Raw genomic sequence first — 14,623 nt, forward strand, 5'->3', positions numbered from 1 at the left:
TCAGCCACTGATCCACCTGATCTCCTGCCAGGAGAGCTGCTCCAGTGTGACTCTCCGCTTTGAGGCAAGACATGTCTAAGATGGCGTGAGACCGTCGTACCTGGCATGCAGCATAGTCCCTGGGGAGCTAGGGCTGTGTAGCTGGAGAGGAGATCGCAGCACCAGTAGAGTTGCGCTGCCACTCAGCCAAGGAGGAGGAGGACGACAGCGAAGAGGATGTAGCAGGAGGAGTAGGAGGAGAAGGATAGGAGGTGGCAGCAGGCCTGCCTGCAAGCCGTGGAGGTGTCACAACTAGGTCCGCTGCACAGCCACGTACTCCCTGCTTGCCATCAGTCACCAGGTTGACCCAATGGGCTGTGTAAGTAATGTACCTGTCCTGACCGTGCTTGGCAGACCAGGCATCCGTGGTCAGATGGACCCTTGACCCAACGCTGTGTGCCAGAGATGACACCACTTGCCTTTCTACTTCACGGTACAGTTTTGGTATCACCTTTTTTGAGAAATAATTGCGGCCTGGTACCTTCCACTGCGGTGTCCCAATGGCCACACATTTTCGGAAGGCCTCAGAGTCCACCAGCTGGTATGGTAACAGTTGGCGGGATAACAGTTCCGCCAAGGCAGCTGTCAGATGCCGGGCAAGGGGGTGACTGGCAGACATTGGCTTCTTCCGCTCAAAAATTTTCCTCACGGACACCTGGTTGCTGCTGTGGCCAGAGGAGCAGGAGCCGCTCAAGGTGAGAGGCAGAGTGGAGGAGGTTGGCTGTGATTGTGAAGGTGCAAGGGAGAAAGTGGCTGAAGATGATGCACCTGAAGGAGGAAGAGGAGAAAGAGGGTGGCTTTGCTTTTGTGTGCTGCTTTTTTCTCTGGTGCTCTTCGTGCTGCTTTTTTCTCTGGTGCTCTTCCCATTGCAGTTTGTGCCTTTTCTGCATGTGCCTTCGTAAGGCAGTTGTCCCTACGTGGGTGTTGGCCTTTCCATGGCTCAATTTTTGGTGGCAGAGAGTACAGATGGCATTGCTCTGATCTTTGGCATACACACAAAAACATTTCTACACCGCTGAGCCACCCTGGGGTGTGAGCACTATGGTGGCGTCAGCAGCTGACGTTGAAGGGCATGTTGGATGGCTGTCCATAGGTGGCAATAGATGGCACCGGACACTGCCACCAGCTGTTTCTGACAACGAGCTCCCCCTGCTTCTTTCAGGAACTCGTCTCCTCCTACTGCTCTCTGACTCCCCCTCTGAACTGTCCCTCTGATCATCTCCTCTAATGGGAACCCACATGGGCATCCGTATCATCATAATCATCCTCACCAGCTTCGCTTGTATCAAACACCTCCAAAACTGCACCAACAGCAGGTACTTCATCTTCCTCCTCCTCAAACCTTACGTATATAGTGTCGCCTAACCTTGACATATGAGGTGGTGTAACTTGCTTAGCGCCTTTATCTTGTTGTAACAATAATGGCTGTGAATCAGTGATTTCCCCACCAAATAACTCCTGTGAAGTGTCAAATGTGGTACTTGGATTAGCGCTGGTGGCTGCGGAAGATGAGGTGTTCTGTGTTAAATAGTCAACCACGTCCTGACAATCTTTGGAGTTGATGGGACATGCCTTCTTCTGAGCACTGTACTTTGGTCTAGGGCCGCACGAAATCACATCAGCATGACCTCGAACAGACCTGCTGGGTGGCCTGTCTATGGGTCTGCCTATGCCTCTGCCTGTTGTTTTGTCCATATCGTGGGGGGATGAAGTGAAAGGTATGCACTGACTTGACTAATACAATGTGCAGTCACACAGATGCAGCGAAGGGTATGCAGTGACTGGTATTACAATACAATGTGCAGCTGTCACACAGGTGCAGTTAACAGGTATGCACGGACTGGTATACTAAACAGCGTGCGGTCACACAGATACAGTGAAAAGCTATGCAGGAATTGGTATTAAAAATGTGCAGCTGTCACACACAGGTACCGTAAACAGGTGCAGTGACTGGTGGTATATTACACTGCTTGCGGTCATGTAGGTGCACTGAACAGGTTACAGGTATGCACTGCAGTGATTGGTATTACAAATGTGCAGCTGTCATACACGCACACAGGTACCATGAACAGGTGCAATGACTGGTGGTATTAACAATGCGTGCGCTCACGTAGGTAGGTGCACTGAACAGTGAACAGGTGCAGTGATTGGGATTACAAATGTGTAGCTGCTTGTCACACACACACAGGTACCGTGAACAGGTGCAATGACTGGTGGTATTAACAATGCGTGCGCTCATGTAGGTAGGTAGGTAGGTAGGTGCACTGAACAGTGAACAGGTGCAGTGATTGAGATTACAAATGTGTAGCTGCTTGTCACACACACACAGGTACCGTGAACAGGTGCAATGACTGGTGGTATTAACAATGCGTGCGCTCACGTAGGTATAGGTAGGTAGGTGCACTGAACAGTGAACAGGTGCAGTGATTGGGATTACAAATGTGCAGCTGCCTGTCACACACACAGGTAGTCACTGAATGTGCTGGGCCTGGCAGTGGCACAGTAGGAATTACCACCAAGGGGCCAAAGGCCAGCTGCGACTGACTGACAGGGCTGTATATAATGCAAGTGGGCCGCACACACACACAAAAAAAAATAGATCACAAGAACAAGATTAGCTCTCAAAAGAGCTGTTGAACAGTGCTTTTTTTAGCAATAAGAATCAGCAAGGAGCAAGCTAACAAGCCTACAAGAGCCTAACTAAGCGTTCCCTATATCTCTCTCTGCAGCAGCTCTCCCTTCTCTAATTACTGCAGATACACGAGTGAGTGAAATGCCGGACGCTGCCTGCCTTTTATAAGGGGGGGTGGGCCTCCAGGAGAGAGTGTAGCCTGATTGGATATAATGTGCCTGCTGACTGTGATGTAGAGGGTCAAAGTTGACCCTAATGATGTAGTATAGGGGCGGACCGAACGTCCGAAAAAGTTCACTGTTCTCTGTGATCGCGAACCACGGAAGTTCGCCGTTTCTGGTTTGCTGGCGAACCATTCAGGCCATCTCTAATCATGTGTGCAAAATGCTCCAAAGGACTTTATCAGGGAGAAACAGGACGAACTCTACGTGATTGCATGAACCACCACAAGTTCACTATTAACAGCAGAAAAAAATATGAAAGAAAGAATGACGGCTACCTTGGAAGATAAGATAGACAAGTTTAACAAAAATTTGGGACCCTTGGTGTTGTATTTTGCGTGATCTCTGGCAGCAGTGTTACTCTCCTGGCACCCTCTCTTCTCTTTCTTATTCAACTTATTTTCCAGGCTTTGGCACTTCTCTGCCTAATGGTCTCTCTTCTCTCTCTTTTTTTCCAATTCTTACTTCCTTTCTTACCATTCGGATCCTCTGACCTATGAAGTTCCCTGATGGTAGAGGCCATGTTCATATTTTGAGACCTTTCTGCATTATACACTGTAATTTTGGTTGTGACGCCTCGTGCGAGAATAATGAGAACCTCTTTTTGTAACTAAGTGATTGTTCTCAGTTCATGTGCCATACCTTTGTTATATGTTGGTCTGTCACCAATTATGACTGTTACTATCTTTCATTTGAAAAATCAAAAATCTCAAAAAACATTTTGAAACAGAAAACATATACTGATCTCCCATTACCCACACACTTTTGTTCACGTGGACACAGTTTAAGTGATTTTTTTGTCACTGTATTAATGGGTGGCTTCAAATTGCATAAAGACTAATATAAATAAAATTATACATTGGTTCACAACTGTAGAAGAAGGTTTAAACAGGGACTCTAACTTCTCATGTGTGTACGATGGGTTTTATATGCCACAATTCATGTTCTTTTTTCATTTTTTGTATCATATGCTGGTAAAATGGTATTAATTTTATTTCATGTGCTTGGAAGATGGGTTTTAAAGGGACTCCGAGCTCTGAAAAAAAAGGAAAGTTGTACTCACCAGGGGCTTTTTCCAGCCCAGTGCTGGTCGGGAGGTCCCACGCCGGCGTCCTGGCTCCTCTCCTTCTCCCCGCTCCGGAATGGCTGGCAGGCCGCAGCCCGGGCGACACTCTCCCGAGTGTCGGGCTGCTTCTTCCGCATATGACGCGGATTACGTCACACGCCGGCCGCCTCGCGTCATCACGGCGGCCGGCGTGAAAGTACTGCGCATGCGCGCTTTGTTCGCGCATGCGCAGTACTTTCACGCCGGCCGCCGTGATGACGCGAGGCGGCCGGCGTGTGACGTAATCCGCGTCATATGCGGAAGAAGCAGCCCGGCACTCGGGAGAGTGTCGCCCGGGCTGCGGCCTGCCAGCCATTCCGGAGCGGGGAGAAGGAGAGGAGCCAGGACGCCGGCGTGGGACCTCCCGACCAGCACTGGGCTGGAAAAAGCCCCTGGTGAGTACAACTTTCCTTTTTTTTCAGAGCTCGGAGTCCCTTTAAATGCCACAACTCTCTTTAGCTTAGAATTAATGGTGCATGCAGTCAGCCCACTCATGTTTGAACTCTAGATTTAAAATGTCTCTCCATCATCTGTAGTCTGTTGTATGTTATGTTTAGGTAACTGGTGATCTTATCTAATTAGCTAGAATGCCTGTGAAACACTCCTGAAGTGGCAATTAAAGCATCTAATTGTATTTATTTATGTTTGCAAAAGAATGTTTCTCCTCTGTATGTCCAATGTATACATCTCCTACCACATGTAACGTGATTACATGTGGAGAGTGAGGTGTCAGCACTGGAGGGAACAGGAGACAGACAGGATGGTCGCACAGGCACAGAGCTAGACTCTGTCGGGGAGGTGAGAGCACATGTTCTGCTGCGCTATACTCTGCCTTTACACACTGGACTGGGGGAGTGCAGGAGGTGGAAGGGGACATATATTAGCACAAGGGGACAGAGGGAGGAACAAAGGGGGATAGAAGGAGGCACAGTGGGACAGAGGGATGCACGGGGCAGAGGAAGTACAAGGGGACGGAAGGAGGCACAGGGGCCAGAAGGAGTCACAAATGGGGACAGACAGAGGCACAGGGGGACTGGAGGAGGAACAAAGGTGAGCAGAAGAGGCACAAAGATGGACAGAAGAAGACACAAAGGGGGACACAAGCAGGCACAAAGGAGGACACAAGGTAGCACAAAAGGGGACAGAGGGATGCATAGGGGGCAGAGGTAGCACAAGGAGCAGAACGAGGCACAGGGGACAGAAGTGCATCTTATGCTAGGCATACACTGATACAATTATGCGCCAGATCGAGCCGCTGGCTCGATGCCGGCGCATCCCTGATCGTCTGTGCGTGCGCGCGGATCGATTCCCGCTCGTTCCCGCCAGCGCTACTTATCAGCCGCTCAATTCCCCGCTATTGGCGGCTCGATTGATAAGGTAGAGAAACTCTGTGTATGCCCAGCATTATAGTCCAAAAAATATGGTAAATCAATCTCATTAACTGTTAACCACCCTGGCGTTCTGATAAGATCGCCAGGGAGGCTGCGGGAGGGTTTTTTTTTAATAAAAAAAAAACTATTTCATGCAGCCAACTGAAAGTTGGCTGCATGAAAGCCCACTAGATGGCGCTCCGGAGGCGTTCTTCCGATCGCCTCCGGCGCCCAGAATAAACAAGGAAGGCCGCAATGAGCGGCCTTCCTTGTTTTGCTTAGATCGTCGCCATAGCGACGAGCGGAGTGACGTCATCGACGTCAGCCGACGTCCTGACGTCTGCCGCCTCCGATCCAGCCCTTAGCGCTGGCCGGAACTATTTGTTCCGGCTGCGCAGGGCTCGGGCGGCTGGGGGGACCCTCTTTCGCCGCTGCTCACGGCGGATCGCCGCAGAGCGGCGGCGATCAGGCAGCACACGCGGCTGGCAAAGTGCCGGCTGCGTGTGCTGCACTTTATTTCATGCAAATCGGCCCAGCAGGGCCTGAGCGGCAGCCTCCGGCGGTGATGGACGAGCTGAGCTCGTCCATACCGCCAGGCACACACCTGTTTGTTATATCATCTTTATTCGCAATAACTCCAAAAAGGGCTAAGGCATAGTCCCTCCTCTCGAGCCTCTGATGGAGTGGATGCTGCACTGCAGGAATGGCAGCAAGTTGTGGCCCGTAGACACACCTGGCTAGTGATCACTGACCGCAAGCTCAAAACTGAGGACAGTCCAGGAGGTCAGCACAGCTAAAGTCAGTAATATGGCTTGATGGTCATGGGAGGTCAGGAATGAAGCACATAAATAGTAAAAACAAGTAAACAGGACAAGAGATGGCAATCAGAAATAGGCCAGAGTGTCACAAAAAAAACCTAATTTTTCAGACTGCTTGTGTATTTAAGCATTTTTTTTGTAAAGCTGGTGCTGCTCAGAGATACATGCAGGGGTGTTGCTAGCCCCAAAAATTAGTGGCACGTGCCCCAGTTCTTTTTTTTGGGGTACCCCAGATGCCCCTAAGGCAGAGTCAGGCAGAGGGTGGCAGTACCCACCTCTGGCCACTTGGTCTCCAGATTCTGCAGACATCCTCTCTTCCGGGCTTCTCCCCCTAGTGTTTAAGAATGAATCAGACGCTAGAGCTCCTAGCGTCTGATTCTCAGATGTTAGGAGGCGAATCGCCAGCTGCAGAAGATGTCTCCAGACTTGGGGAGCGGATGGAGTGGATGATAGTTCTTCCCACTGTGCTACAGTGCTACTCTGCTGGGGGGGGGGGGGGGGTCGGGCAGAGGAACAGTGAGGACACACTGAAAGATGCATGCTCCCTATGGAAGCTCCAAGCACCACAGCTTTCAGCATGTCACCACAACGGCACCACAGCACCCAGCATACCCCATAAAAACACAACTGTATCTAGCTTGGCACTACAGCACCCAGCATGCCCCATAGAGGTACCACAGCCCTCAGCATGCCCCTGTACAGGAACAAAAGCACCTAACATGCCCCCATGGAGGCATCACAGCACCCAGCTTGCCCCCATTGATGCACCACAGCTCCCAGCATTTCCCCATTTAGGCACCACAGCTCCCAGCACACCACCATAGAGATGTGGAGCTTCTATGGGGGCCATGCTGGAAGCTATGGTGCATCAATGGTGGGCATGCTGGGAGATGTGGTGCATCAATGGGGGGTATGTTGGGTGCTGTGGTGCCTCTATGTTGGCATACTGGGTGCTGTGATGCCTTTATGGTGGCATGCAGGCAGCTGTGGTTCTTCTATGGGGCATGCTGGGAGTTGTGGGGCTCAATGGGAGGCCCATGAGAGCATGGGAGGGGGTTGACTAAGTAGGTCAGGGCAATGCTATGGGGAGATTGTCAGACAGCCCACCCAGCAGAAGCCAGGAAACTCTGCCTGGTTATATTTAAGTGACACTGCCTATTTATGTGATATGCTGCATTTTTTTTGTATTGATGGAGAGGGGCTTCATCCAAAATATTGCTGGGCAGGCTGACTCAAACCCCTGTAAAGTTTGTGTAAATTTGGCTCCACCCTTGACCACACCCACATTCATGGTCACACTCATTTTTTTGCTGGAGTGCCCAAAAGTGCCCCAGATCTCTTAGGATCCTAGCATCGCCCCTGGATACATGTTGTAAAGTCCTTGCATGTAGCTTCTCTAAACAAATGGCAGAGGCTTCATACCTTACAGTGGAACCATAACCAAAATAATATTGAATAAACTTGCTCAATTTTTTTTTTACAATATTTATTTATAAATTATGACCGTAAGTCAGTGTTTTTCCATTGTAAAGTCTTTCCTCTCCATGATTACCTTTCTGAAATTTATCACATGCGGCAACATCTTTAGTAGTGTTGAGCGAACATCCAGGAATGTTAATTTTCCGAGAGTTCTAAAGCCAATACAAAAAACATAGCTGGTCTCCCGGCATTCTCTGGGTTGGAGAATGCCGCATAATAAACAGTCTAGGATAAGCTTCAGTGGGAGGGCTGGGCTACATACCAATATACAGCAATCTACAGCTGTAAGTAGTGTTTTTGATGCTAAAACAAAGATATTTAAAGAGAATCTGTAATGAAAAAGGGGGAGAAGCCTCTGGATCCTAATGAGGCTTCCCTGGTGCTCTTCACCCTCTGGGATCCAGCGTTGGCAGCCCTGTAAAATACAGCCATCAAGCCTGTCGGCTGTGGCACAGGCGCAGTATCGCAGGCAATATTTACCTTCGAGGCACCAGCGCAGGTGCAGTAGCAGCTTTCTGATGGGCCCCGGCAGAAATTGCTGAGCCCGATTTGAACCGCTCTACTGCGCAGGCGGGAGTCATCTGCGCAGTAGAGCAGACCCAATTGAGCTCAGCTATTTTCATTGGAGTTCATCACAAAGTCACTGCTGCGCCTGCAAAGGTAAATATTCACATCGCCACTGTTCGTTGGCTTCCAGCGCTGGATCCTGGAGGGTGAAGAGGATGGGGGAAGCCTCTTTAGAATTCAAAGACTTCCCCCTCTCAAGGTAAGTATACCCCAAGGAGGGGGGGGGGGGGTTGTTAAATAATCTCGGTAAAGATTCTCATTAACCATTTAATGACCGCTCAATGCCAATCGGCGTGGACTCGGCGGCAGCCCCAGGACCACCTAGCGCCAATCAGAGTGCAGTCCTGGGGGCGTGTTTTGCATGAGATCGTGCACGCCGATGCGTGCGCATCTCCGCAGTCTCCCAGCGGTGATCACCACTAGGAGACTGTTAGACGACAAAACCGCCATCTATTTACAGTGTACAGCGCTGCGATCTACAGCAGGCTCTGATCACCTCTGAGCGCTGTACTGGCAGGCTCAGAGGTGATCCGCTGTCATAGGCTGATGCCTATAACAGCCGATCCCAGTGATTGGCTGGCGGGAGGAGTGAGGGAGGGAATAGAATAAAAAAAAGCTAAATTTATTTAACCAGTTCGCATTCAGTCGTTTTTCGCTTCATGCATCCGAACAATGTTCACCTCCCATTCATTAGCCTATAACTTTATTACTACTTATCACAATGAACTGATCTATATCTTGTTTTTTCCGCCACCAATTAGGCTTTCTTTGGGGGGTACATTTTACTAAGAGCCACTTTACTGTAAATGCATTTTAAAAGGAAGAATAAGAAGAAAACGGAAACAAATCATTATTTCTCACTTTTCGGCAATTATAGTTTTAAAATAATACATGCCTCCATAATTAAAACCCACGTATTGTATATGCCCATTTGTCCCGTTTATTACACCATTTAAATTATGTCCCTATCACAATGTATGGCGACAATATTTTATTTGGAAATAAAAGTGCATTTTTTCCGTTTTGCATTCATCACTATTTACAAGCTTATAATAAAAAAAAAAAAGAAATATTTCAATCTGACATAGATATTTAAAAAGTTTAGACCCTTAGGTAAATATTTGTGTTTTTTTTTTTTTTTTAATTGTAATGTTTTTTTTTTTTTTTTAATTAAACATTTTATGTGGGTATTTTGGGAGGGTGGGATTGAAATTGTATTTTTTTTGTAAATATATGTGTATTTTTATTTTTATTTAACCTTAAGATGTAGTTTACTTTTTGGCCACAAGATGGCAGCCATGAGTTGTTTACAGTGACGTCACTCTAAGCGTACCACGTACGCTTAGAGCGACATAGGAAGCAGAAAAAGCGTAGCTTCCGAGAGAAGCTGTCGCTTTTTCTGCGGGGGAGAGGAATCAGTGATCGGGCACCGTTGCCCGATTCACTGATTCACTGGCTAACAAACCGCCGGCCGGGAGCGCGCGTGCACGCGCGCGATCGGCCGCGTGGACGCGCAGGAGCGCACATGGCTTCCTGGACGTGAGTTTCACGTCCAGGAATGTCAAATAGTTAAAAATAAATATAATAAATATTTGTATAAAAATAAACATCCCAGCAGGGATCAGAGCCCACCAACAGAGAGCTCTGTAGGTGGGCAGAAAAGGGGGGGAAATATCTTGTGTGCTGAGTTGTACCGCCCTGCAGCGAGCTCTTAAAGCTGCAGTGGCCTAATTTGTTAAAAATGGCCTGGTCACTAGGGGGGTTTAAACCTGTTTAAACCCGTGGTCCTTAAGTGGTAATGTAAAAGTGGGTATCCTGAATAAGTTAGTGCATTCTACTATATGTCGTTACAGTTCCTCAAAAATGTGGCAAATGCCAGAGTTCAGTGTATGCTGTACAGCTACCAGGAGTAACCAGTTATAGATTATTTTTTAAATTAGTTTGGCTGTACCAAACTGTTAAACAATGATTACCTGATAAATAAGCAAAATTGACATTCAGATGCAGCCATTGAGGAACTACAGCAAGCAACAGTTTCTCATAACTTGCATTTAATTGAGATGAACAGACATATGGAAGACCTAGATAATAGGGGACGACGGTTGTGGTTGTAGATCCTAAATTGGACTCGTCCAATAGAACTTCCTCTCTTCCATTTCAAACGCTTCAGCTTATCAGACATCAATTTAGCTCATTACAACTGATTGACACCTGGAGAATAGTTAATGCATCTGGGAGAGATTACACATTCTACTCTGGGCTTCATAAAAAATATACTAGAATTGATATGATCTTCATTATGCAAAGAGATCTCGAAAAACTGATTGACTCTGATATTGGACTCATGTCAATTTCGGATCATGCTCCTGTACATACTAAACTAAGAATTGGTCCTCCTTTGAAAAAACATTGGACTTGGAGACTTAATCCTCATCTATTGTCAGATCAGACTAGAATCCAAAAAGTTTAATCTACTATCAGGGACTATTTCCATAGTAATGGTCAGCCAGATGAAAATCCCCTCTTAGTATGGGAGGCACACAAACCAGTAATTAGGGGAATGCTTATAGCTATGGGTTCCCAGGTTAAAAAGGAGAGAGATGCTGGTATTACTTATCAGATCGAAAAAGTAAAGACACTAGAAGACACACATAAGCACTCTTTATCTCAGACAGACTATGAGGAGTTGCAGGTTGCTAGAGAGCAATTACTCAAATTGTTATACTACAGAGCTAACCATAGTTTCTCTATGAGGAAGAAATCCTTCTATGTGGAAGGTAATAAGCCAGGCAAATTATTAGCAAGATTACTACGTAATCGTAAAATGGAACTTCAGGTCTTTTGTATCAAGAAGAAAGATCAGAATAAAACATGCAAATTGCAGGAGATAGCAGACCAATTTGCGAAATTCTACTCTGATCTGTACAATCTCCCACAAAATTTAGATACTCAGTCTTACTCCCAGAAAATTCAGGATTTCCTCAAAAAGTTTGGCTTGAAAAAGTTGAAGAAACAAGACATGAAAGAAATGGAGGAGGAACTAACAGAGGATGAGCTTTATTTAGCATTGAAACAAACAGCATCATGGAAAAGTCCAGGTCCGGACGGGTTTACCACACAATATTATCGCCTATATAGGGATGTACTAGCTCCTCATTTCATAAAAGCTTTCAATAACATATCTAAGAATGACAGACATTCCAAAGAACTATTAACTGCCCATATAACGGTTATCCCTAATGAGGGTAAGGATCCTATGTTATGTGAAAGCTACCGTCCTATTTCATTACTAAATGTTGACATTAAGCTTTTTGCTAAAATAATTGCAAATAGGCTACTTCCACATATCCCAGAACTTATCTCTCTGGACCAGGCTGGATTTGTCCCTGGACGTGAAGACAGGGACAACACAGTGAAAACCATTAATATTCAGCATTGGCTTTCTCGCCGACCGGTGGAGGGGCTACTTCTCTCCAACGATGCCGAGAAGGCCTTTGATAGAATGTCTTGGTCTAATATACATTCCCTTTTGGAAAGTTTGGGCCTGGGTCCATCTATGAAAAAATGGATAGCTCTACTGTATAGTGACCCTTCTGCCTGTGTCAGGGTGAATTGTACTCTTTCTAAAAGCTTTCAGTTGAAAAATGGCACGCGACAGGGATGCCCTCTCTCTCCGCTAATCTTTATTTTATCTTTGGAACCATTTTTGAATGCAGTGCGATCTAATGTAAATATCTCTGGAGTGCAAATAGGTGAAAAAGAATATAAATTAGCAGCATACTCTGATGATATGATTTTCTACATAACAAAGCCTTTAGTTTCGATTCCAAATTTACTACAAGAATTTGCGCTTTTTGCAGAGATATCCAACCTTAAATTTAACTTCTCCAAGTCGTTTGGAATGAGCCTGACACTTCACCCTGACACAAAAGCATCCTGTATTCGAAACTTTCCTTTTAAGTGGGCAGATAAAAGTTTTACATATCTGGAGATCCAGATCACTTCTAGAACAGACAAATTAAAAGAAAGTAACTTTGACCCTTTGCTTCGGCATGTCCAGCACACATTGGAGAACTAGCAGAGTAAGCCATTGTCCTGGTTTGGACGAATAGCTAGCCTAAAGATGACGATATTACCTCGCATATTGTATTAGTTCTCTACTATACCACTCTTTCTTCCGAAACACTGGTTTGTGACCTTGCAGAAAGCTTTCACTAAATTTATTTGGGGACAGAAACCTCTTAGAATTAGAAAAGATAAACTAACTTATCCTAGAGACAGAGGAGGAGCAGGACTTCCTGACATTCGGAGATACTACCAAGCCTCCATGATTAGCAGAATTGTGGATTGGCATTGTAATGAAGACTCTAAAGATTGGGTGAGGCTAGAAAAAGATTTCTTTGGCCAAGACATTAAGTGGTGCCCATGGAATCCTACACTAGATTACAAATTCTCAGCCCTACAATACATTCAATTTCATCCATTAATTAATGCTACCTTATTGACCTTTCGAAAGTGCTGTTCAGAAATAAAAGTCTCGACTATACCTGGCCCTTTAACTTCATTGAGAACAACCAATAATTTCCTTCCTGGACACCAGACAGATTTTATGCCCCACTTGAACCTACGAAAGGATCTCATTATAAAAGATCTTGTTGATGGACAGACTTGTATCCCCATAACTACTCTGGAAACTGACTCAGAAAATAAGATCCCTTTTTGGCAATACTTCCAATTAAGAACATTCCTCTCAGCAAAAGACCTGATTAAGGTAGCCCAAAATAAACTTACAGACTTTGACTCCTTGATTCTACAGAACACTCCCCAGAGAAACTTCGTCTCTAAACTATATAAATCCCTTCTGGACTTATCTCAGCAGCCCATATTTTTATTTAAAGATGAGTGGGAACGCAGATTAAAAAAGTCGTTTGATGAAGATGATTGGGAAAAAGTTTGCATTATGGGATATAAAAGCTCAGTAAGTGTACTGACTCAAGAGATGAACTTTAAACTGCTAGCTCTTTGGTATAGAACGCCCGCCTTTCTTCATCAGTGCTTCCCTCAGGTCTCTGATGTGTGCTGGAGGTGTCAAAGTGCAAAGGGTACTCTTCTTCACATTTGGTGGGATTGCCAATCAATTGTTCCCTTCTGGACCACAGTCCAATCATTAATAGCTACTATTGCTAGTGAAAAATTTGAATTTCTACCAGAAGTATTCTTATTACATCTTTCTAGAGCAGGGGTCTCAAACTCGCGGCCCACGGGCCATTTGCGGCCCTCGATACAATATTTTGTGGCCCGCGCCGGCAAAAGCTTCCTTATAGTTCGCTTTAGTGCTCCCAAGTAATCCGCTGCATCCCCGCCACTAAACGAGGGCTGCAGAGCCCCCAAATCACCTGGGGGGCAATACGCCAGCATTTCCTGAAAGGGGCAGAGCTTTCAGCTTGAGCTCTGCCCCTCCTGACATCAATCGCGGCGCATCGCCGCCTCTGCCCGCCACTCTCACTCTTCCTTCACAGAGAGGGGCGGGAAGAGGCGGCGATGCGTTGCGATTGACAATAGGAGGGGCAGAGCTGAAGCTGAAAGCTCTGCCCCTTCCAGGAAATGCCGGCAGATTGCCCCCGGGCGATTTAGGGGCTCTGCAGCCCTCGTTTTGCAGCGGGGATACTGCGAATTACTTGTAATGGGAGCACCGAAGCGAACTATAAGGTAAAATAGGCAAAATAGTTTGCTTCAGTGTGAATTCGATTTTGAAATAAAAATCAATGCGGGGGGGGGGAGCTGCTGATTGACTTTTTTTGTGAAATCCCTTATGCGGCCCAGCCTCATCCTGACTTTGCCTCCTGCGGCCCCCAGGTAAATTGAGTTTGAGACCCCTGTTCTAGAGAGAGCATGCGTTCATACAAAAAATCTCTTGTCAAACATTTGCTCAATGCAGCCAAGGCATGTATACCTCTCAAATGGAAATCTACTGACCCTCCATCGATCTCCCTTTGGTTCCAAAAGATAGAACAGATTGAAGAAAATGGAACAATTACGCCACTCCACCACAGAGGAGGTTGAAAAATATGTGATTATGTGGGCCCAATGGTTTGACTTCTTAGATAGCCAGGAATATCGAGACTTAATGATAGATAGGCAATCAAGGCCTCCCCTCAGTGTACATCTGTGTTTAGGCCCAACTGTTATCCCACCCTCCCAGGTATCATGAAATATATCAAACTTCATTATGGACCTAATCAATAGCTTTAATTTCCGATAATTTACATTCTCTATTAGGTTGCTTCTAATTAAGATTGTGTCTTCTATGGTCAAGCAGGTGTTATTTTCATTACAATGTGCACAGATGTGTTTTCTCTTATCTCTATTCATTTATATCTCATGATTGAACA

General features: G+C 46.2%; 1 protein-coding gene across 9 annotated transcripts in view; it reads left to right on the forward strand.

Moving 5' to 3' along the window:
* The window catches only part of LOC137525748 (cyclic nucleotide-binding domain-containing protein 2-like), a 67,704-nt gene that overhangs the window by 26,765 nt on the left and 26,316 nt on the right, over window positions 1-14,623 (forward strand). The gene's annotated exons all lie outside the window — the stretch shown is intronic.

Source organism: Hyperolius riggenbachi, chromosome 7 (assembly GCF_040937935.1).
Source record: "Hyperolius riggenbachi isolate aHypRig1 chromosome 7, aHypRig1.pri, whole genome shotgun sequence".
NCBI classification, from domain to species: domain Eukaryota; kingdom Metazoa; phylum Chordata; class Amphibia; order Anura; family Hyperoliidae; genus Hyperolius; species Hyperolius riggenbachi.